Source organism: Argiope bruennichi, chromosome 5, assembly GCF_947563725.1.
Source record: "Argiope bruennichi chromosome 5, qqArgBrue1.1, whole genome shotgun sequence".
In the NCBI taxonomy this organism is placed as follows: Eukaryota; Metazoa; Arthropoda; class Arachnida; order Araneae; family Araneidae; genus Argiope; species Argiope bruennichi.
In genome coordinates, this window is record NC_079155.1 from 84,901,439 (window position 1) to 84,927,923 (window position 26,485).

The 26,485-nt window shown below is 27.5% G+C and overlaps 1 protein-coding gene across 1 annotated transcript in view; it reads right to left on the reverse strand.

Moving 5' to 3' along the window:
* LOC129968738 (irregular chiasm C-roughest protein-like) overlaps positions 1 to 25,837 on the reverse strand; it is a gene marked incomplete in the record, with an annotated part of 581,302 nt that extends 555,465 nt beyond the window's left edge. The window contains 1 exon segment of the mRNA XM_056082936.1: positions 25,311 to 25,837.
* Between the last annotated feature and the right edge of the window lie 648 nt (positions 25,838 to 26,485).

Genomic DNA, 26,485 nt, shown 5'->3' on the forward strand with positions numbered 1-26,485 from the left:
CCTCTGAGGTAATTAACGAGTCGGGGCAAACTGAAGACATCGGAACCTCCACTACAGCAAACAGGGTAATAACAATGCGGGGGAGGATCAGGGTGGGCGAAGCGGTTTACACAGGCTGTAGACACTAATTATCTATGTCAGAGATCGCCGTGGTGTTGCCCGATAGTTACTCCTTCCTCTCTCTCTCTCGAAATAACGAAAGGGGAGAGAGAAATTCTGTGGTGTCCCCAAAATTAACCTCTTCTCCTTGGAAACGGAGATGGGTTGGGATTCCAGGAGTTAAGAAGGTGGAATTGTACCTGTCAGAGATTAGGATGGAATGCTTGGCCAGCCCCTCTCTCTCTCCCTCTTCGCGGTATGGATTGAGGCCGTGATGAATCAATTCAAAAGTTGCTTGCAGAGCATTAATTAGGGCTCTTAGTATTCAGGATGGATACTTTGTAAATAGGCATTAAATGATAATGGGTAGCTGACAAATTTGAAATGGACTTAGTGGGGGAGGTCCGTTGGCCAGGAGGCCTTCCCATTTCATGTTTTTATTTAGATACCTACAGGCATTATCGGTAATTATCTAACAAATATATAAAATTATTAATACATATTAGATGGTAATACATAATGACAAATTTGAAATGGAGTTAGTGTGGGGGAGGATAGGATGGCTTTACTAAAATTAAACTTCATTTGATGTTTTTGTTTAGATGCCTATAGACGGTATAGGTAATTATCTAAGAAACAGATGAAATTATTAATACATATTAGATGATAATAGGTAGTTAGCAAGTTTGATATGGACTTTGTGGGGGAAGTTGGACAGCCTTCCTGAAAGCAAGATTCATTTGATGTTTTTGTTTAGATACCTGCAGGCATTATTGGTAATTATCTAAGAAACAGATGAAATTATTAATATATAATGGTAATAGGTAGCTGACAAATTTGAAATGGACATAGTAGGGGAGGTCGGATGGCCTTTGTGAAAGCAAGGTATATTTGATGTTTTTAGATACCTAAAGGAATTATCGGGAAGTATCTAAGAAATAGATAAAATTATTATTACTTATTAGATGGTAATAGGTAGTTAACAAGTTTGATGTTGATTTCGTGGAGGAGGTAGGCTGGTTTTCCTAAAAGCAAACTACATTTGATGTTGTTTTGTACATACCATTGAATATTATTGGCAATTATCTAAGAAGCAGGTTAAATTGTTAATGCACATTCAATGGCAGAAAGCAGTTGAAAAATTTGAAATGGATACCGAGAGTACAGTCGAATGTACTCGGGGTAGAAGACTTTTAATAAGCCTGCAAATTGTTTGGATCCTTTTAATTAGATAGTAATTGTAACCACTTGACAATAGATTGAGTGATATAAACATAAAATGAATATAAGAATAGGAAATGAGACTAACAATATTTTGGAATTGAGTACAGCATATATCATGCAGTGCTAAAATGAAAGATATGGTAAGTGATTGAAATATTTCACTATGTCAAACAATCTGATGTGGTGAATTTGGAGGAAATAAAACTTCCTTAGAAACAAATATTCATTTTGATAAAGATAATTTTATATTGTATCACGACAAATATATTTAAAATACAACTCGGATAAAAACATAAACTCTGGAACAGAATTTTCTTTTCAGATTAAAAATGAATTACAAATTATGTGTATTAGATAAATAAGTAAGAAATATAATATAAAAAAATTAAAAATCTGTAAAAACCTATATATCTAACTATGTACACATTTCTTCAGAAAATCTAAAATGAATTATAAAAGAAAGAAGAAAATAAAGTTAAAAAATTCTTAGAAAGTCAATAAAAAATAATGTACCAACCAATGATTGGTTTGTATTTCCCCTGTATTGCATTAAATAACAAATAATCCGTACAAATCGTAAATTATTTTAGGATTGAATCTTTAAAAAAATATTTTACGAAAAAAGACTATTGATTAAATTTTTTATTAAGACAACTATTATTTTCACTTAAACACCATTTGTCGAAATTAAATTAATTTTTTTCCAAGACTTCAAAAATATAAAATTTGCTTTATGAATCCTTCACTTCCATCAATATTAAATACATTTATTATTTTTCATAGGTTTCATAAGAAGTTAACACAAACAACTTAATAGAATGCAATTTTTGAATTAGAAAACGATTTTGATTACAGAGCAGAATGCAACGAACAAACATTTATTATTTTTTTTTTTCATTCAAATAGAGCATTAATGGACTATTGATCTAGCAAGGCAGTCCAGGGTCAAATCAAAACAAGGAAACAAGTGACCGATTAGATCTCTTATCAGTTTATTCAATCTTGTCTATCAATGTGATCGATAACTAATATGTTTAAATATTATATTTTGAACAACTCGATTCCATCATAACTATATCTTTTAATCTATAATTCCACTTTCGATGCAGCTGACTTTTAGCAGAACTTGAGAGCCTTTCCCAAATGCTGAACTTTCACCTTTTGGCAACAAATCAAATGTATCTGTTTTACACACGTCATGCTTTCTCCACATTTCACCAGTATTTGATGTTCTCGATGACAGGTTCGTTAAAAATGGGTGAACGACTTTGCTTTAAGGAAATCATTTGTAATCGAATGTATTAATTCTATGGAACTCACGTACGTTAGATAATTAAAAAGAAAATTAAGGAGATAATTAATTAAGTAATTAATAAAGTAAATTTGTATGCTATTCACTTTCTTATTTGTACGAAATTAGAAATGTTTATTTATGTTTTTTTTTTCAAAATCTGGAATCATACTAAAGATATTCAGTATCTGTATAAATACGAATGACTGCAATGTCTGTATGTCTTTTTTGTTTGTGTGTCTGTTATATCTTGATAAAATTTAGCACCAAAATTCTTCAAGATAATAAGTAAGATCATCATCATCATCTTTTCAATCAAAAATTAATTCAAATATGCAAAATAAAAGTTAAGCAAGTTTTATTTTTCAGTTTCCGAAAATATTTTTAAAAATGATTATTTTAAAATACAAAAAAAAAATCCATTTTAATTATACTAATTTCATTTCAGTAAAATTTTTGCACTAATTTTAATATTTGTTTAAAAGTTTATTTGATGCACAATTCTTAACAATGTTTTTATTGTTTTGAGAAAATTTAAAAACTATTTTCAAAGTTCTATTTAAAACCATACAATCGCTCATTTTTACCAGTATTTAAATTTAAAAAAATGCTCGGTTTGATTAATAATTTCGGAAAATATTTTGTCTTCCACTTTTTTTCGTCATACACATTCTTTTAATCTGCAGAATAATTAGTATCAGACGGATTAAATAATAAGTTCATATTTTTTTTAAACCTTAGCAAGTAATAAGTTGGAATTTTTAATAAATGCATTCCATGTTGGTAGTTAAATATCTAAAGAAACTAATATACCCAACAAATATTAAATCACTAAGTATGACTAGTTAAAAAGATAAAATATTTCCATTTCTAAGTTTGAAAACAAACAGGTATATGATGCAGGCATATGAATTTGTTGCTATGTTTAAAAGTTCCATGAAAAATATTAAATATCTTTATAACAAACATAAATCGAAAATTCCAATCTTCTCCTGCCGAATATTTTTCTAAATCTAGCACATTTGTTAATATTCAAAAGAAGCACAGGCATGTTTCACCTACATTTACGTTGTTATAAAACTTATTAACTGTGTAGTAAAAGATTCATATTAATTTAAATTTTGCAAGTAAGGCTTGAAAATAACTTGAGAGAAAAAAATATCATATAAACTTAATTTCATAGAAAAAAATGACTTTATAAATTAACCATGAAAATGAATAAATTCAAAAATAAGGCATAATCCCTCATATCAAATGAAACTTCGTCAAAATGATAATTTCAAAAAGATGTATTAAAATATGAATGGAAAAGTGGCTTAACTTGATTCGAAAACTGGTTCATGTTGTAGTTACACGGAGGAAAGCCTGAGAAACTTCCTGGCAGCCTTAACCAGTTTTTAAAAGGTTATTAGTTAAGAACATGATAGTAAAAGAATCAAAGACATTTTCTTTTTTAAAGAATGTTTGTTTGCATGAGAAAATCATGTAAAAATATTCAAGTAGCAGATATGAGTATCAACATACTTTGAACTGTGTCATATATTTTATGTCACATACAAAACTGTGAAAAAAATCCTCAAAAACGCCTTCTTAAATAAATATTCTTACGCAAAGAAATTATTTTTAAATAAAGTTTCATTGTTCTTAAATAACATTTCATTAAAAATTATTCTTAGTTAACACTTCAATGCTGGCAATTAGTATTTCATTTAAATTCCTTGGGAGCCAGTAATATAGCTTTCTTTAAATTTTTAGTAAGTTAGTTAAAATTCAAAAATAACCGGCATGTTTCCTCCAAATACAAGCCGTCAGAAAAGCGAATGACTGACATTTACTGTTATAAAAGTTACATTAAAATTAATATATAAAGAATGTTTTTGATATCACTAAACATTTAACCCTTTTATTAACCTGAAATGTCTCCTCCTTAACAAAATTTTCTTAAATCAAGTGAAATTGTATCTCTTAAATTTATAAAACGCCTAACTTCTAAGCATAATACATCACCATTTCAGAGAGTAACGATTAAAGCAATTAGTCCCGACAGAAAACCATTTTCATAGTATCTTTTCACGCACAATTGGAAACAACCATAAAATTCCACTAAAACAAACTGCAGGAATATACATAATATCCTGGTGTTGATAACATCTACGTGAGGGAGATTTCAGAGCTTTAGAAAAGTCCGAGATACCTCAGAACATGTTAAAGCAAGCATAACGTGGCAGTTACTACAGAATATAAAAACTGTATTAATCATTCAAAAGTTTAAAAAAACAATGAGTCCGATATATGCACAAATGCTTAAAATCTAATAGAGACTTCTAACAAATGAAACCACCACTATATTTTGATTGTCATAAAAGTTACATTTAAATTAACATACCAAGAATGTTTTTGACACCACCAAATAACTAACCCTTTAAATAATCTCAAATGTCTACTTCTTAACAAAGTGCTCTTAAATCAAGGGAAACTGTATTTTTTAAAGTTTATAAAACGTCCCAACCTCTAAGCATAATACATCACAGCAAAAAGCCATTTCGGAGGCCAACGATTAGAGCAATTAGTCATCTCAGAAAACCATTTTCATAGTATCTTTTCACGCACAATTGAGAACAATCATAAAATCCCACTAAAACAAACTGCAGGAGCATACATAATATCCTGGTGTTAATAGCATCTACGTGAGGGAGATTTCAGAGCTTTACAAAAGCCCGAGATACCTCAAAACGTATGCAAGCAAGCATAACGTGGCAGTTACTACAGAATGTAAAAACTGTATTAATCATTCAAATGATAAAAAAACAACCGCTATATGCACAAATGCTTAAAATCTATTAGAGACTTCTAACAGATGAAACCACCGCTATGCGGGGAATGAATTATTCGGAAGAGGAATCTTGGTGTGTAGCATTAAACGTTTAGCAGTGTTCATTTCATGTTGCTAAGGTTGGACCTAACAAAACGGTTGCCAGGTCTGCCATTGGTATCCAAGCTTTTAGTAACGATTCTACTTTTTTCTACTATTATTTTTAAAGTAGTTTATTTTACAGTCATTTTTTTTCTTTATTTTCAGCCGCTATGTTCATTCAGAAATAATGCGATGCGAAATTAGGTTTGAGCTGTGTGTTTTGGATAAATTTTTAGACTAAAATTTGCTTCTATTTTCAGTGACAAAAAAAAAATGTCGATAATTTTCAGCTAATTTGTATTCAGAGGGAAATGCTTTGTAATGGTTTTATACAAGTGTGGACTTGAATACCTAATGTGGTTGTCTTAACGGAATGGGGCAAATATGCCCGTGGAAAAGCCAATGATCGATTTAAGGGTATGATAAAAACAGTATTAAATACTTCTGAGTATCGGGTGTAAAATATATCGATTTTAAAAAGTTTTATAAGCTAGAAAGTATTGTCATTAAAACCATTTAAAGAGATATTAATAAAGTAAAAATATTTTTAATGTCATTCAGAAATTTCCTAGAACATCAAATCATAATATAGTTCTAATTAAATATGTAACTAAAAATACTGTTAACTTTTTTTCACATTTCAGTACAACAACAATTTAGTAAGTGTTAAGACAGACTTGGTTCATTTGATGTATGCCACTTTTTGAAACAATGAGAATGGACAGTTGATAGACCTCATCAATTCAGAGCTGCCAAAATCAAGAACAACGAATAAATTCATATTCGGAATGTCCTTGAAGAATTGAGGATACTAAATGGGACAATACATATCCAAACTCAAACACAGAATATTTGTTGCCACAGAAAGATTATTCGAATAACTTGTCTTTAAAGTCTTGAATATTGTCTTTAAAGCCATTTTAAGAAATATTAATAAGGTAAACAATTTTCTAATTCCAGAGATTTCATTCAGAAATTTCCGAAAACAACAAAGCATAATACAGTAAATTTAAATATGGAAAAAAATGCTATTATTAACTTTTTTTTTCATATTTAAATAAAATAACTCTTTTAATAAGTATTAAGACCTACTGATTCATTTGACTACTAAATGAGATTGGACAGTGGAAGGACCTCATCAATCCGTAATTGCCAAATATCGAGAGCAATAAATAAATTCATATTCGGTATAGCATAATATTTGTCGCCATAGATATATTATTCGAATAACTACCATTTAATAACTTCAATAAAAGATCGAGAATATTTTTTCCTTTGAAAAATTGAGGATATTAAATGGGACAATACGTATCCAAACACATAATAGATACTTGTTACCATCGAAAAATTATTCAAATAACATCCATTCCATAACTTCAATAAAAAGATCAAGAATATTTTTTCTTCCTCAAAAATTGTGGATACTAAATGATACAATACATATTAAAACACATACACAGAATATTTGTTGCCACAGAAAGATTATTCAAATAACTTCCATTCCATAATTTCAACAAAAATATCGAGAATATTTTTTCCTTGAAAAATTGAGGATACTAATTGGTACAATAGGTATTCAAACACATACACAGAATATTTGTTGTCATAGAAAGATTATACGAATAACTTTCATTCCAGAAAGTTTCTAAAATATCGATATTTTTTTCTTCTTTTTTTGTATGTTTTGAAATATATTTCCTATTTTAACAAAATATACCTCTCCTTAACAATACAGAAACGTTTAAACAATAAACTCCAAGCGGTTATACAGAATACTGGACAACTAACATGATACTAGAAAATGATACATCGAAAAGCGGTTTGGACAGCAATTTCGAAATTTATATGCAGAAGCAATTAAAACTGATATCATGTAGACTCCCTCATTTTCTTTCCATGCTTTTACAAGATTCATTTATTCAATTTATTTTAATACATAATTCCTTTGAAATACTCAAATCGCTCCGTTTGATATCACAGAAATTTATTCAAATATATATCTATTCAAACTTATATAAAGAACTCAAGATACACTTCGAGATTTATTATATCTTTCTTTAAGTATTGGCTTTAGCAACAATCATGTTTTTAGAATTTTATATAAATCTTATTGAAATGCTTCAATAATTGCATACTTTATTTCCAAATGAAAAACATTATTCTTATGTGTTATGTTTTATATTTATTTAATCCTTTTATGGACGGTTCTAGATACTTTATCTCTATTTATAATTTTATTTAAAATCTCTATATGATTTGAATCGAAGCAATGTTTAGAAGAGAGGAAAAATAATTATAAATACAAACTATATTTGTACTAAACCCGATATTCTTAAATAAATATTTGAAAAAAAATCTCTTCATTCAAAGGCCATATTTAAGATTTAAGAAATAAAGATGTTTAACATTAAAAAAATTCACTTTATTTTTAAAAAATGCAATTTTATAAATACAAATACATGAGATTTACTTTTCATCAAGGAAAATTAATTCAAAAAAATACTTACACACACAAAAAAAAATCCTTATTTTAATACATTTAACATAATATTTTATAAAACGGTGTTAGGAATATTATATTATAAAATATGAAACTTAAAATTTAAGAAAAAAAATGTCAAAATAAACCACACTAATTCTAAACCTCTAAAATAAATAATAATACTTTCATCATTTCTAAGAATAGGCGAGTTTCACGGTGGGAAATATTTCAAGAATACTTTTTTTTAATAAAATCATGCCAAATTTACACCATAAAGTGAAAATCATGCCAAAAAAATCTCATTCCTATTAAGAAATTAAAAAAAAAAAGAGTAAATGCAAGACGCACCAGACAACAGTCTTATTTTTCATCATTTGAAGAGAAAAATTTTAATCGCATTTTCCGTGCTCTTTGGGGGCGAAGAATTCAGAATAAATGCAAATATTAAAAGAGGAATGAAACGAATCATGAAATTATTTTCCTGGAATGGATGTTAGAGTTATAAAAATGAGAAACGGCATTTCTCGCACCAACAAACGTGATGAGAACGAGCATGCGAAAGAAGAAAACTAGACTAAGTGAATTTGGCAAGGCAGAGCGTAGGAAAAATGAAAAAGCCGTGAATTAAATTGTCACACAAAAGAGTATAATGATTCGTCGTGTGAATCCTGCAGCCATCTTTCTAATTTCAGTTTGTTTACGTTTCTAGCATATTTGTGTGCAAATGAAATACATGTTTGAATAAGATTCAAAATAACTTTTAAGATTTGAATTTAAATAAAGTTGTTCATTGGTAAACTATCCTGTTTGGTATCTTCTGATGTATTAAAGGTGATGGAGAGAAATATTACAAAAACAAAAAATAAGTATATTTTTTAATATGTCGTTTATTTATATATATATATGACCATTGGAAGGGGTTTCCCCAGAACGTTCTCGTAATCTTCCTAATAAAGACGAATTTGTATTTTAAACACGTTTTTTCTTAACCGAATGAAACCAAAATTTGGTGCACAATTACAATTGTAAAAGTCACATATCAAATTTGATAAATTTAGGGCATTACGTTTTTTTGAGTTATAATGTTTACAACATTCTGAGAGTACAAACTAATAGACTTTTAACCCTATGGCTGGATTTCACTAAAAATTTAAAAAGTGCCTACAATATAGATTCTAAAGTCTGCGTACTGAATCTTATCTATTTAGCTTTCTTCGTTTTATGGTTATTGTGTTAACTTATATTCAAACAACCAGGCAGATAGACAGAATCGAGTTTGTTCAAAATTTGAAAGAAAAGATATCGACAAATTTGGTGTAAAGACCATGTATCAAATTTCATTCGTCTAACTTAAAACGTTTTTGAGTTATCTTTGTCACAGAAAAACAGACAAACTTTTTCCAAAAATGAAATGTAGAAATCAGTAACCACGACTTTTTTTGTAGTAATCAAATTAGTCAAAACTGGTTTTGAAATGCAATGCATGTCCAGATTCAGAATTTGAACATTAATCTAAATTAAGACAGACATGACGTAGATACAACAAACAGAATTACATATATGTCCTATATGCATATGAAAAAAAACAATAAGGAGTTTTGCAGAAAAGTGGGCCATATTTTCATAATGAAGTGAAATATGTTTGTTTATTATTTGCTAACATTTGTTATTTGAACATGTCAGTTTTGAAACACACTTTCATTAAAATAATAGAATATAAAAGAAGAATTGTGTATTTCTTTTTGTTTATGATGCATCATGAAATTTTAATTTATAATTTATCCTTAAAAATATTAAGATACACCGTAATTATTTTTTATTGATATCACCATAAGACAGGACATCTCTTGTGGAATCAAAATTTAATCAAATTAATCAAGTAACTTATAATTAAGTTCATAAAAAATTAAATTAGTGTGTTGCCATCGAGAAAACATGAGGGTACAAAATTTCAAAACTCTAGTCCATCAAGAAATAAGGGAAAAATCAATTACAATTTACACTTTAGTAAACAAAACTAAAAAGAAGTATAAAATGTTTCGCACAGAAACATCTTCGTTTAAAAAAATCATACAAAATACAAAACAACTAAAATAGGCAATAAATAAAACATCGACATACATGCAGTACCGAATAAGTTATCCAAAAGTTTGGTGTGTTTTGTTTTTTTGCCCAATTTTCAAAATTTGAATTAAATCCCAAAGCTTCAAAATCTGCAAGTGATTTTTCTGAACTAAATTTGTGGATATACATTTTTACTAAAGTTTTTAATATCACAGAATATAAAATTAAGAATCTCCCTTATGACAAACATTGTAGAAGTACACAAGCCAAAATAAAAATATTGATGAGTGATTCATCAGATAAATTTAATTTCATTAATTTATAATATACATTTTTTTAAATTAATAAACACTAAGGTATTACTTATTTTTGACACGCATATCAAATATGTTTACTTTGAATTTCTGACGAAAGTTTAATTTACGAAGGAAAAAATAAAATTTACTCAGCATTAAATGCTGTGAAAAATTTCAACACAGCAGTGAAATAAATAAAATAAATCTTTTTTTTTTTCTTTGTATGTCATAGATTTTTATTTATTTTCGTATTTATAGAAAAATACCAACTACACAATCTAGACATGAAAAATGTACGACAGGAAATTTGCTTACTTTCTTTTTAGAAATTTCAGTGAAAAAGCATCAGATTTATTTTCATTAAAATATTCATACCTATCTCAAGAGGCAATGAATTAATTTTTAGTAAAACACACATTATAACTTTTTGTAACACTCCTTTAAAAAATTAAATATAAAATTTCGCTTTTTTTTATATTAAGAACTAGGTAAATCTAATAAATTCCCGTTTAAGGAAAAACAAAATTATTTATTATTACATTTTTATTTTATATTATACAGATATTAAAAGGAGGCGAGTACAAAAAATTAAATGTTTTAAAATGTTAAAATGTTGTTATCCTTATCTTTAAAATATTCATATTCTAAACATTTATAAATGATTAAGTAAAAATAATTTACTGTGTTGCATATTTTATATAGGCTAAAGGTTCCGAATTTGCCAGCATAATTAAATGATTTCTCGCATCCAAAACAAGGCTTTGTTCTAATATCAATATTTTGTGCCTCAAATTTACAGAAGCATCAACGCATGTATAGGCGCGATATGATCGTTCTTGCGTATCGTTTTTTAACATACTATATTTTGATATAATAGGTGATGATATCGTAAATTGCATTTTTTTCTTTGTTATAAATATATGTAAATCATAATAATCCAATTAAATTTATGGTGAATATAGTCCAAAATGTGGGAATTCCAGTGGCAACACAGAGATAAATGATACAAATAACAGTCTACGATATCTAATTGCTTGTTTTTGCAATAACATGAAGAGAAATGCATTGCTAAATTATATTTCTGCAATGCATATGATGTACTCACGAAAAACGACTCAAAATCATTTTTTCATACGCTTACGCTGCACATATGATCACAATTACAATTTTTATTTCTGGGCAATTTATGCTACTTTATAATTATGATTATAACTTTTATTTATAATTAATTTAATGATTTTTTTCACGGTTGTATGCTAAGAAGATTTATTACAATCCTTTAAAATTACACATGGAATACTTGAAACTGGATAACACAAACTACGAACATGGTGGGAAAAATTAACATAATCTTTAGTTAGAGGATGAAACAGAGATTAACACTGTTTAAAAGCATGCAAACAAAAACGTATTTCCTTATCTCTGTTTGCCCCTTTTTTAAATGAAAATGGTTTTTCCTCTGTAGTTTGAAAAATACAACAACGAATTTTGAACAAAAGGATTCATAACAAAAGATTTTCATTCCGCTTTGAAGCATCTGCTTCTGTTTTAATCAAAACACATGTTCTGTAAGCTTTAGATATTAACGATTTAAAACATTTGTTTAGTGAGGCTTGCATTTTCCAGTGAAATACACACAGAATTTTCAGAAAATTGACTGATAAATCATCTAGAAAATAAAATCTGGCTACAAATGAGTATTCTGCGTTTTGATTCAGTTAAACAGAAGATTATGAGAAGAAATAAATTAGATTGTTTTGTTTGAGGGTATTGAAGTTGAAAAAACTGTAAGAAAGGTCTCGTATTAATCTTTGATTCTTCTGATTTTAAATTTATGGAGGAGAAATTGGATAAATGAATGTAGATCTTTTAAATGTTTTATTTGTATTTTAAACATAAGTTTTGAGTTTTAAATGGTGTTTGAAAGGGTTCGCTACAATTGCTTCCGTAATTAGTAAACATACAGTATCAATTCTGGATACAATACGTTTCGAAATATATTGAAAAGAAAACTAAGGACTAACTAACTTAAGGAATATTCTTAGGTTAAAATAGGTAAATATGACATTTGAGTAAAAGTACCAAATATAACATTAATGGCAAATTTAATTAGACTGTAGTAACTGAAGTGATATTTTTAGAAGTGAATTTTTAAAATTAAAATTGCATGTAATTTCAATTGGTAACTGATTTTAAATATAATATAAAGATTTTTTCATACACTTTTAAAATTACAGTGCGAATTATTATTATTTTTTTTTGTTCATGCTAATCAGTAAAATATTCGAATGAACATTAATTTTTATATAATTGATGAAAGAAAGGAAAAAACAAAATAAATAATTTCATACAAAAATATCCCCTTAATATTTATTCAAAATAATAATAATAAGTTTGGAGGATATAAAAAAAGAGAACATAGGTTGAAAAGGTCTCCAAAATCAAAACTGAAGGAAAAATAAAAACATACTCCATAATCATAATCTAAATGTTTTTGAATTTTTGAAAACATGCAACCAAAGCAAACAAACAAAATATAAATGATATCTGCTAAGATACCATTCTATATTATATGAATGACATATATAGGGGCTGTTTTTCAAAAGTTTTAAATGAATTTACGCTGTATATGCTATTTCTATCTAGTGCTACATCAATTTCAATCAAAATCAGGTTTTACCTCTACAATTAAAAAATTAAATTGCTTTTCGGTCTCTTTTATCAGACCAAAGTACTAAAAATTTATCAAACACCATAAAAAAATTTCAAGACCCAGTTAATCTTGAACTGATTTCTTATTTCAATCATTTGAACACCATGTACAAGAAAAAAGGCTTGACACATTGATTGCGATGTATTCATCGTTTCCCATGACAATATCAGATTCTTGCACAAACCGCATCCCATTAAAAAAAACTCAAGGTCTTTTGGACTCAGTCATTTGTACGCCAAACAGACCTTCATGAAATCAGGGGCAGAGATATGGTCCAAGACTGGCTAAGCAGCTGTCTCGATCGGCAATGGCGGTCGCTTGAACACCTGCCGTCCACATACCTGAGCAAACGCTCCAAGTGCCCGACAGGTTTGTTCATCTGGATTCGAAGTAACAGAACGCTCCTCATTTAGGGCTTAAAAGGATTTTCGTTTGCACATTTTAGAGTTGATTTTTGCATGAGAGGTAGTATTATGTTTGCTTGGTAATTTTATACAGTGAAAGACAGGAAGTGATTGGCAATCTGACAGACAAGACAGTACGATCCGTCAACTATGTGCAATTCTCGAGAATGATTGGACAGATTTCGTTTTTAATGATGGAGCATTTTCAAAAGCTTATGCTAAAGTATCGGAAGTGGGTAAATTTGAATTACTCATAGATTTTGAATTGACTTGGATTATATTTCAGAAATCTAGTGTTTCCAAACTTTTGAAAATTTGGGATCTAACTTTCCATATCATTTCGATCGCGTCTTCTCATGCTGAGTTTTGTTGAACTTTATCATTATTGCCTGAAGTTCAGAGATTTTTTTTAATTCTAACATCCTGCGATATATTTTTGAACTTTTACTGAATTTTATCATTCTATAATAAATTTTGGAATTTCTGTTAAAGTGTATGTGATGAATTTTGAAATTTCAAGACATAAACTTCTTGCCTAGAATGTTCACTATTTCACATAATTCCGTGGGTTATTAAGTTATATTTTAATTCTTTGATGAAAGTTATGCTCTTTTTAAAAGTATTTCGACTTATTCGTAAACACCACATATAAAGATAATAAGAATGGTAATAAACATAAGGGTAGCAGTGGCGTTAAATCACTGTAGATGATAGTTTAAACAAAAAAGTAAAATCACAGAATTCAAACGGCTAATATTATAGCATCTTTCATATTATGACGTGTATTTCCCGCTTTTGATTTCAATAATCTGTACGTATCTGTTTAATTATCTGTACATATGATATTCTATTAATAGATTGCACACGAAAAAGTAATAATTTTGTATTTCTAATAAAATTCTTTATAAACTTTAAATGTTTTATCACCAGCATTAAGAAATTATTTTTTTAGACAAAAACGACAAAAAAAAGTGAAAATATAAACAATAATTTTAAAAAACATATTTGAAAATGTCGTAGAAACTTATTTGAGCTACCTATATTTTAAATTAAGAGCAGTTGGATGGCCAATTTCTCCTAAGAGTTTTCTTTTATATGTTGACATCATACAATAGATTTTTATCGCCTTATGTAAATTTAACAACCAAAATATCTCCTGTAAACGTTTAAATAAGAATATAATCGTTTAAATTATCGTTATAAACATTTTAAATAAGAGTATCAGAGTATACGTAAGAGTAAACGTATAAACGTTTTAAATAAGAATATAATAGTAAACATATAAGAGTAAGAGTAAACATATAATCAGAGTACATTTTACGCAGGTACTACAGGATGTAAGAGAAAATGCATACTCACACACATACAAAAAAAAAATTCTTAAAACGAAAAAATATCTCTATTATAATAAAATTACTATCTAAGCTGTCTTAAAATGGGTATTTATATTCAAACAGGTACTAGGCTAAACAGATAAGTTGTTTCAAAATTCTTAGTGAATCGTTTTTATGTCACGAATTCTACAAAAAAAGGGAAGGAGGAGGAGGACATGACTTAAGCGAATATCAGAGTCGCTTAAAAGCAACAAAACTGATTATCAAGAAACTGAATACGATTGTACCTTAAATAAAATAAAAAAAAATCTTTATTGCGTGCGGTTAACAGTTTTTCAGTTTTTAAAAATTTCAAGTTTGTAAACTGAATACACAAAATTCTCAACATTTATTAAAATAATAACTTTGTTGCATTTTGTTATAATCTACAAATAACAGAGAACAGACTAAAACAAAACCAAAAAAAAAAAACAATGTTAAAAATTAAATTTATATCTTTATTTTATTTTTAAAGCCTTTTTCTTAGTAATCTACAATTTAAAATGATATTTTTAATCCAAAATTTCTGAGAAATAATCCTTAAAATGTTCAGACACTTTTTTGTTTTAGGAAAATAAACTTACGTGACAAATGTTACTACCTTTCAATTTAATCAAAAGATAAGCGAATAATATTATTTGTAAAACCCATCAGAGATAGAAAGTAACATTTTTGAGAAAAACTGCTTCTTTTATTAGAAAAGACCTCAGTCTTTCGGCAACGATTGAAGCAGAGATACCGCTTATCAGGACCGTTCTTCTTCAATGAAAACCCGTAGAATATGCTAAAAGAATGGGATTTCATACTACAAAATGGCTGTTTAGGGATGTTCTATCACTAATATCCGATTTGAACGTTAAAAAAAATCATTGTTGGTAACATTAAAGCAAATGTTATAAATATTCAAATGTTTCGGTATGTCCGCTATTTCCTTGTTACATATTTTTTATAAATTTAAGATTTTCTTCTCATGTTTTACATTGCGGTGTTGTTATACATTATAATAGTAAATATAAGTGAATCTTCATTAAGATACATGAAATGAAACTTTTTAATCTATGCCAAAAAGCTCACAACAATTAAAAATTTATAAATTGAAACAATATTTGAAAATTTAATACACTTAAATATAGTTATAATATTTAACATTTCGCAGACATTCGTTTAAACATGAAGATTACATTAATAACATAACTTTTTCAAAAATTACAGAAATATAAATGAAGAGCTAAAAACCATCACAAAAATAGAAATGCCATTTTATGAAGTTTATAATTAATCACACATCTAATAGTTAATATTTTTAAAAGCTTAAATAACTTAAATAGTATGCAATTTTCATTTTTTTTCTGTTACATCCATATTTTCACGATTTAATTTCTTTCAATAAATATTATTTATATTAATCAGTATTTCGATAAAAATGTATAGCTCATTATTACTTTATATACTCTATTGTTTGTTTATATTTTGTTTCAGACTTGATAAATATCTTCATTGGATGGCAGCTGGAATTACTAAACATTAATTCAATTATTTTATTTATGATGTTACACAGAATGGACATAATTTTCCAGCAATAAAATGGCCTAGTCGAATATTATAAGACTTTAATACACAAATTCTCCTTATTGACAGCCCTTTTCAGATGTCTAAATAGGAGCCTGTCCCAAATTAGTTAAAATCGAATCTTAAAACTCAGTCACCGCTCCATTCTTTTAATCATTAAACGACCAGGAAGAAAATTCCACAAGTTTGATAACCGAAATTACTCAATAAATTAAGACGGGGTAAATAAATATTTGCGATCTGACTTCTCTTCATTAAGAACAGCTCGATAAATCGAATTAATCTTAGCTGAAAAGATTCGTCGGTCTGTCGGGTGCTTCGCACAGCTAAACTGACAGCAATTAAAGCATTCTTTTCTGCAGTTAACTTCACGCTTGGTGGAGCTTCGACATTTTTTCACGTTTGCCATGGCGTGTGAATCCCAAAACAGATCCCCAACGGAGGCTAGTTTTTGTCTGTTACGAAATGGTAGAGATGACAATCAGGAATTATCATATTTTGAGACCTCAGGAAATAAATGTTGATTCTTTTCAGAATCGTTAAGTGAAAAATCTATTAACTTATACACAACGGAATTGTCCAGAAAAATTCCAACGACGATGTCTTCATTCGCCATTGCTAGGGTGATACTGATACAGTAAAACAGGTATTTTTAAAAATTGCTTCATATTTTTCAAGGCACTTACAGAATTAATTAGAATTTTTCACTCTTTGGTAATTAGAAATAATAAGTAAGAGTGTACATTTTTTTTTTTTTTTTTTTTTTTGAAGAGATTACTTTTATTTGAAGATAATTAGTTTTGGTAAAAGTTTATTCAATTCAATCAATTCTTTTAAAAGAAAATTTTCAATAACACTGGGTTTCAGATATTTAACTTGGTAACGGATTTTAAGAATTTTAAAATGAATTCAAACATTGAGTTGAAATAAACTTTACAGATAAAAATGACTAATCATTATATTTGGATGCATATGCAACTAAAATATTGCAGCTTGAAAATATTTATGACAAGTAATTAAAATTTTTAATTAGAATAAAAAAAAACTATAAATCAAATCATTAAGTAGAGGAATAATTAATTCAATTTCTAATTTACTTCTTCTTTTTTTCAAATAAAAAAGTGAAAAATTCATTTCACAAGAATAGTTTAAATTACAAAAACAAAACAAGATTAATTCTTCCTAATTAAATCAAAGCTATTTCAGATTGTTTCGATTTATTTTTTGTTTAATTAATTAGTTTCTTGATTATTTTAATACCTGCAACTAATTCTTGTTAGGTTTTCTTTTTAATTCTTTAAAACAAAGTACCAAACTTTCTTAAAAATGTAAGAATTAATTTTCTAATTACAATTTCATACAGAAATTAATACAATCGGGTATGAAAATTAAAAAACACACAATTTTGCAACATTCTTTATATTTTAAACTACAGAGCTAAAATATACTCATTAAATACATTCATTAACGTGTAAAGATAACGAAAACTCAAAATTTGTATTGATTATTTAAATATGTTCTTTTAACTCCAATTAAAAATTTACTTCTTCATGAAAAAGTTTTTGATATAATTCTTTTGGTTTTAAATAAGAATTTTTTTAGACTTGGAATAAAATTTTTTTTGTATTTTTAAAGTAAAATGCCTGAAAAACTTAAAAGAGTCATTATTTGAATATCGCAAATACATGATATTTTGATTTACAATCGCTGCTATGTTATTTATAAATAACATTAAGAAAAACCATTAAACAGAAATTTATGACATTTTTCAGAAGTAGATAAATTTTTAAATGTTAAAAATATAATTAAAAATGGATATTTTTTTCACATATAGGATAAAAATAAAAATTTTAAACCGTCATAAGAAACTACAAGAACTCTAAAATATGCAACAGTTATATATATTTGCACAGAAAATATATATAACTGTTTTTGAAAAAAATAGCAGAAAATATTCTAATGTATAATGTCTAAGTATTAACTACATGAAATGTATTATCCAATTAATTGGTTTTGGTTTAATGATACATTCCAAGTTATATGTATTTAAATAAAATTAACAATAATCAACGCGAAATTCTTGCACAAATAAGTTTATTTCGTTCTTTCAAAACTTACAAATCTTATTAATATAGAAAATACTAAAAGGTTGTTATATTTGGCTACAACAGAAAATAATGTATTCATTTAAAAAATTGTCCTATTTTAAATCCAAAACCAGACATTATTTTAACTTTAAATGCCTGAAAGCATAAATTCATTATTTGTAAATACGGTGAATTGAAATATTGAGTTGTTCCAAAGTGTTGGCTTACGTAGTTCGAAACCCTATAAGTGAGGAATCCGATCTACTTCTCGGAATTCGTTAATACTTCGCAGAACTTTCTTATCGCACCAATAATAAAACCAAAAAGAAAAGAAACAAACGCAATCGCAGCTCTCAAAGTGAAATAGGTGAAAAATATTCGCCATTTTAATTCGACTTATCTGACTTAATGATGCTTCTTTAAGAAGTTTTCGTTTTTGAACTTTCGTAAAGATGAGCCTTGAGAATTTCTAACGATCAAGAACCGATCTCTTCAAGTCATTAAAAAGAATCCAAAGTTTCATGCATGCAATAGATGAAAAGTGGTGCCTCCAAGACGTATCTGAGGCATAAGGTAATGGGGGAGATATTGTTTATTTCAGAGAAAGGAAGAACTGTTAATTACGTTGAAGTGCCGTATCTTTAGAAGAAAATGAACGGTTTCATAGAATAAGATGTTCCTACACAAGTGTTTTCTGCTAAATAATTAACACTTAGAAATAAACTTAAAAACTTCCTACTTTTGTAGAGGAGTATGGTAATGAAGAGAATAAAAGTTAATTTAAAATTCAGATATGGGTAATCATTTATTTAAATTTGAACATCAATTAAATGTTATATCGTAATATAAAAGGAATTAAAAGTAATGAATTTAATTTGAGCAGAATTATTAGATTATATATAGCTCTAAATTTTATCAATGGGTTTTTAGTTTTTTTGTAACTTATTTTAATTTAAGGGAGTTTTTGGTAACTCTATTATAGGGCATATTTATTTCGAGGCATTTAGGAAAGAGTCAACCATTTTGGTAAAAAGTAATGATAAAAATATGTAAAGTTTTTTTTTTTAAATTCCAAAATAATCAGATTTTAAGAAATGAAATGAGGCATTAGTTTTTTTTTGTACTTTTTTACGATTTTATTTACATAATTAAGTTATCATTAAAAACGTAATAAATAATATCTTAGAAAAAAATATTTATTAATATGCACTAATATAAATTTAATGCTAAAATCTTTGAAGGGAATATACAATCGAATTATTATTATAATTGTTAACAGTGTAACTTTTAAACAAAATAAAAAAATGAGCTAGATTGGCAATAGTATTACAGAAGTTACGATTTACCATTAATATTTTTATTAAATTTCATTGAATAAAAAAATAATGAAAGTTAAATTAGTGACAATAAAAAAAATTGGGTGAAGAAATAATGTTGTTGATATATTTATTTTTATCTGATTTAGCAACTTTTTTATTCTAATAAAATTAGCAATCATTTCTCAATTGAAATATAAGACGATTTATAACACTATTTTAATCGAAATGTAAACAGACAGAAATTATGCGTACATTTGTTTATTGTATTTTTAATTAATTTTTCACGGAGATCAGAAGTCAGATCTGATTTCTTTAAAGTGCTCGATGAAATAATATAAGAAGTCATCCCAATTAAGAACTGACAGAATTTGAATGCGCCGAATGTAGCCACGCCCTTCTTATTACCTGCCTCCAATCGCTGCTTTACAATCATATCATGCCTTTCAAAATATTTACTGTGATTTTCACTATGTAACGCATTTAGAAGCTATAGTGACATTAGAAATGCTATGCATCAATTGTATTTTTGTTGTAAAATTTCGAATAAGAAATGGAAATAGTATGATTTGAGAATTTGCGCAAAGCATTATTAGTACAATACACAGTTAGAAACGACTTTAAAAAGTCGAAAATAATTGTCATTGTATTGAAACTTTTCATTGAGAATTCGGTGGTTGATAAAAACGAAATAATAAATTTATTATATTAATTAATAAATAATGATGTTAATTAATATTCTGAGTCGCATTTTAAAGTATGTCTACATGCAAAATTTTACTAGTTTTAATCATGAGAAAAAAGTTGAAAACTATTTTATCATAGCTTATTTTCTAAAAAAAATTAATGAACTTTATCATGTTACACCAATCAGATTCAGTATTAATAAATATAATTGTTGTATGATTATAAATCCCTATTATAATATATATTATATTATATTATATATATATATATATATAATGTATGAAACGTAAACTAATAAGTCATAATTTTACTAAGTTAAATTGATAAAATAAAAATAAATTTTAGATAATTCGAAAACAAAAGTGTTAATCGGCTTTTAGCCAACAATGATTTGATAAAAACTCTACTGACATAAATTTTTCACAATCATAAAATTGATGGGAAAATACTTAAAAGGAAATAGCATTCATATTTTAGAATATAATGAAATTCATATCTTAACAAAGAAAAAAAATTAACAAACGTCTTCTCGAGTAAAATAAGAATAAAGCCTGCCAAAAATATTGTTAGATACCAATATTGACTCAATTTAGAATGTTCGGAAAGAACGAACAGTATGCTAGTCTCATTGTCCACTATTTGATATATGGTTCAGTGAAAGCTATTAATATTAATCTTTTGACTGATGGTATCTTTATACGTTTTTATTTATAGATGTCCTCAAAGCCAACTATCGACTGAATGTAATAAGGTCAACAAAATGAATATTTTATATGAAAAATAAGTTCCAGAATTTTAATCTATCAAATATTCTCCGACATTACAGAAATACTTAAAAATATTCATTATATATTCAAAATAGCAGTTTCTCGAATGTTGCTGGTATATAATGATTAACTTTCGCCGGATTATTTTATTTTAAATGAAAGAATTCTGACATGAGACGGCTTATTTTTTTGTACAGTATACTATCTAAACTAAAAATGAGAGGATGAATTAAAGTCAGAAAATATAAATATTTTATGCGAAGAATATATTTCCAAAAACATTATTAAAAATTCTCCATCGACAGAATATTCTTTGAATTACTTTTCATATATCCAAAAAAGTAATTTTCCGAATCTCATTGTTAAATAATGATCGAATTTCCATCAAAATATTCTTTTTAGAAGAAGAAAAATCTAAGCAGTAATGGGAAGGGCAGGATTACGAGTATTTATTGTCAGAATTTTTGTTATAACTATCAACAATCTTGCTTATTGCATTTCTAAAACGGTTTATATTATAAGAATCAATAAAATTTTCATGAAAAAGCAGCTACAATGAATCAAAAATTCTTTCAATGTAATAAAACCCTTTGAATTATTCTTCATATATTCAAGATAATATCTTTACCACTTCTAACTGAAACGTTACGGAAACCAACAAAATGCCTAGTTTAAGTAAAAATAAATTTCACGTGCTTTAATGAATTAAAAAAAAATCTATAACATAAGAATATTTTTTAATTACTTTTCATATATCAAAGAAAGTAATTTTCCAAATTTCATTATTAAGTAATTTCCATCAAAATATTCTATTTTAAAAGAAGGAAAATCTACGCAGTATTGGAAAGGGCAGGATTATGCGTGTTTTTTTTTCAGAATTTTTGTTTGAATATAAGAACCAATAAAATGAATATACTTTACATGGAAAAACCCTTCGAATTACTCTTCATTTATTCAAGATAGTATCTTTACCACTTCTAACTGAAACGTTACGAGAACCAACTTTAGTTGGTTTAAGTAAAAATAAATTCCCGTACTTTAATGAATAAAAAATATTCTACAGCTTAAGAAAATCTTTTGGAATATTCTCCGTACATTCAAGATAGTAATTTTACCGATTCAACTGATAAATAATGATTAAATTTCTGTTGCGGAGAATTCAGTTTTATACAGAAGAAAACCAGCAGAAACTCGGTAGATATTTTCTGCCGAGACTTTCTTTTCACTTTTACCGCGCCTGTTTAAAATACATTTTTGCATTCACGGATTTTAACAAGCAGATCACGAATTGTAAGCCTTTCCACTAACAATCCAGTTAGCAATCGGTTTCGCTAGTAACTAAGCCTCTAGCGAGCATCTAACTCAGTTGAATCCTTCGCTACCTCACATAGATTATGGAAGTCAATGGCAGAACATATAGCAAGCGTTGGACTGAATAATTTGCCATCGTTAATGATCTAGCAGCATGCAAGCGTCGCGTCTTTTGTGCCGTACAGTTATATGAGGGATTGCAAGTTGTGATACAAACTAGGGATGAATAAAGCGATGTGTACAGAGAGAGGTGTCGTGTCATCAAATATTTTGGCCAACAACGTTAATTCAACGTGGAAATTTCAACCATACAAATTATTTCTGGTACTGGTCAAACCATAAATGGGGCAGTTTTAATACTGATGATAAAGCCACAAAAATGAAATGGTATCTATCATCTATTTATGCAACAATTTACTTAACGGAAATTTAAAATTATTGATTTGGATTTGATAGCTATATAATTGTTATTTCATAAAAATCAATATGTTACTTTCATTATGATAAATAATTAGATGCTTATTTTGATTTTGTATATTTTTTTTCCTTTAAGATATACTACGTTTCAGATCAGTCAAAATAAAAGAAAAAATTAAAAGAGATTTCAAATATTTCTAGCCATTGTATTTTTTTGATACAGGATTAAAACCTTACTGTATGGTATTTAATGTAAAATTGTGGATAATATCCTTTTATTAGAATTGTTACTGTTAGTGGTACATATTTTGATTCAACAACGGCATATTTTTAATATTGGAAGATTTGTTTGAAGATATGTGGCCAATTATAAGAAAGAAATAAGAATCAACCTCTAAACTTCAATTATTTTTTTTAGAAATGCCTATTCTAAATGCTTTGCTTTTTAAAAAAATTATCATAATACATTTAATGTAACATTGCTTTATTTACTAATAAAATAAGGTATTCATTTGTTATCATTTCAAAGTTATTTAAAATTTAGAATTTATCGCAAATAAAGCTTAATAGATATATTTCTCCGTAAAATTTATAAAAAATATTAAATAATTTTAATTATCTTAAATTTTAGTTTCACGAATTGTTAATCTCTGAAATATAGAAAGCACTATATGGTTACATTTAATAGTTTTAATTTTTAAATGAAAATTTTTAATGATATTTAATGAAAAATAACTCGCAATTGAGTCGCAAAAAATTATTTTCAGGTAGATAAAGGAATTAAATATGGTTTCCCATCGAAATTTAATTAATATCCTTGCATTTTCAAAAAATATGCATTACTAGTCATGTCGACTGCGAGAATTTTATTTTTTCTCTAACATTAATAGAAATCAAATCGAATTAAAAAGTTCAAACATTATATATTTTAAATTCGACCGTCACGTCTTTGAACAAAACAAAACTTAGAATTTAAATTAATTGTTTAAAATGCAATTATTTCCATGCAATTAAACAAATAAAGAAATAAATGTTTTGATATTTCTACGCACAAAAAATAGGCAAACGATTTTTAAAAAAAATCCAGTTATGTGCTTCTTTGGAACGAAACGAATAAAAATAACAGCGTTCCATCTTCCAAATAGAGAATTTATGATGAATATAATTCAAATGTTACATATAAGAGGAAAGCTACGCTTTCAAACCTGAAGTAATAGCATTATAAATCATAAGGAGGAGGTGGCCAGGAATTCGATTTTAGGAGAAGAAAGGAGCTTATTTATTCCAGGGTAGAATATTAAAAAGAACAATGTCAAAATATTCGAATGATTTAAGTTTTAAAAAAGATGGAAGATCATTAAAATAAATGATGCGAGACAAATCTCGAATTTAAGAGTTAGATTTCTTTAAGAATTGCTTCTGCTTACAGAAGATAATGTTTTTAAAGGTTGCGTACTTTATAAAGATTTCTTTTAATTTGTGTTTCTTAATACATAGTTTGAGTTTGGTATGGAGAGTGGGATTGATTTGAAGTGCACTAAATCGGAATAAGGAATGAATAAATTTATCTTTGATTTAATTTTATTGCTCTTTTAAACTTTAAATGAAATCTTTTTTTTAAATGAATATTTGTTTAATTCTTTTTTTAGTTGAAGATTTATGATTTGATGGCATATAGATTTTCTTTCCACTACGTTATTAATTAGTCAATTAATTAATTTAATATTAAAAAAAGAAAATAAACGAAAAGACTAAAACAGGCCTAAAATTATAAATTATTTAAAAAAAATTCCTATTATTCCTAAATTTATTTAGTAATTAATTAAAACGAAAGAAAAATCGAAATATTTGTATAGTTTAACCCCAAAAACACGTATTTCTGAAAATTATTAATTAATTTAATAATCTTCAATTAATTATAATTTTTACTATGAATAAATAATTAAAAATCATAAAATATCTAACAACCCTGAAAATTATGAAATTTTTTTAAATCATTTTTATTTTAGATATTTAAATAAATAATATCTTCAAATTAATTTTTTTTTTCATTAATCTTTACTTTTTGAGGAAAAACTTTTTTAAGGGGAAAAAATATGAATTTGAATCATTGATCTAAATTTAGTCAATAAATTATAATGAATAACTAAATTAAAAAACTTAAACAAAAATTGAAAATACTATAAAACTAATTAAAAAACTTATATGTTTTCGTCCTCTTTTGATAAAATATAAATTAAATTAAAATGTAAAAAAAATTAATAACGAAAAAAAATTGCATTTAAAATTAGCTCACCTTTTACTTGGAGATGTTTTTGACCCAGCAGATTTTTTCAGACGGCGGGTCCGGTCAGTGGTCAAGAAAGAAATCGTCCGGAGAACGGACAGTTCGGCCGCTCCAGACGATAAGTGCCAGTCGAAGTAAAATAAAATCAACCAAAACCAAAATAAAAATAATAAATCGAAACACAAATATTATAACAACACGCACACTACACTGTACGATGCAAATCAAAACAAATCTTCAATGCGATCCTTTTTTTTTTTTACGTTAAAGTTGAGCACATTCCTTAGCAAAATCAAAAATCCAGGTTCCAGTTAATTAATTCATTATCAAAATCAAAACAATAAATTAAAAATTCCCGCATAAGCGTGGGAGTGCGGTAACAGCGCCGGAAAAAACAAAACGAAAAAAAAGATTAAACGAAAACAAAACGTCACGGGCACGTTCACGATGTTTTGGTTTTTTCGCTGGTAGTAGAACGCTTTTTGGCGTGGGAAAAGGTTCGCTCCACTGACGTAAGGAGTTCGGTACGCTCGGAAGGCTCGAGCGGATCTGAGACAAGCTTTTTCGGACGAGGCGCGCTCGTACGGGGCTGGCCTGTACGCTGGCGCTACCTGGTGGCGGCCTTGGTTCAGGGCCGGGTAGGAAATCTTCAAGTCGCGTGTCCCGTTTTTTTATTTTATTTTCTATCTTCTTTCCACTCCTCTCAGTCGGACGGACTCATCTCTCATTTTTTTTATTTTATTATTATTAATATTATCGTGCCATTGTGCCGCCTATTTCTCGGGGTTCTGTGAACACGGTCTGAACTTTTCTTCGGGTTGCGACTTCGTTCACTCAGGATGAAGAGAGTGAATTGTAATTCGGATTCATTGGTCTCGCGGTAGCACGGCGGTTGGTTTCAGTTTAAGAGCAAACGATTCCATTTGATGCAAGATCCTTCGCCTTTCACTACTGTGGAATCAGACATATAGTTAATGGGGTTGGGAGTACGAATAAAGGGTCGTTGATTCACCGGGCACTAACTTTAAGGGATGAAATGAAGGTGAAGTATTAGCGCATTTTTGTCACTTTTTAAAATCAGATCTAATGAAGAGATAAAAAAAAAAATGGTACCATGTCCAGACACCATTTATTTTTGGCCTGTTATTGGTGATTTCTGTTTAATTCTTTTATCCTGCCTTACG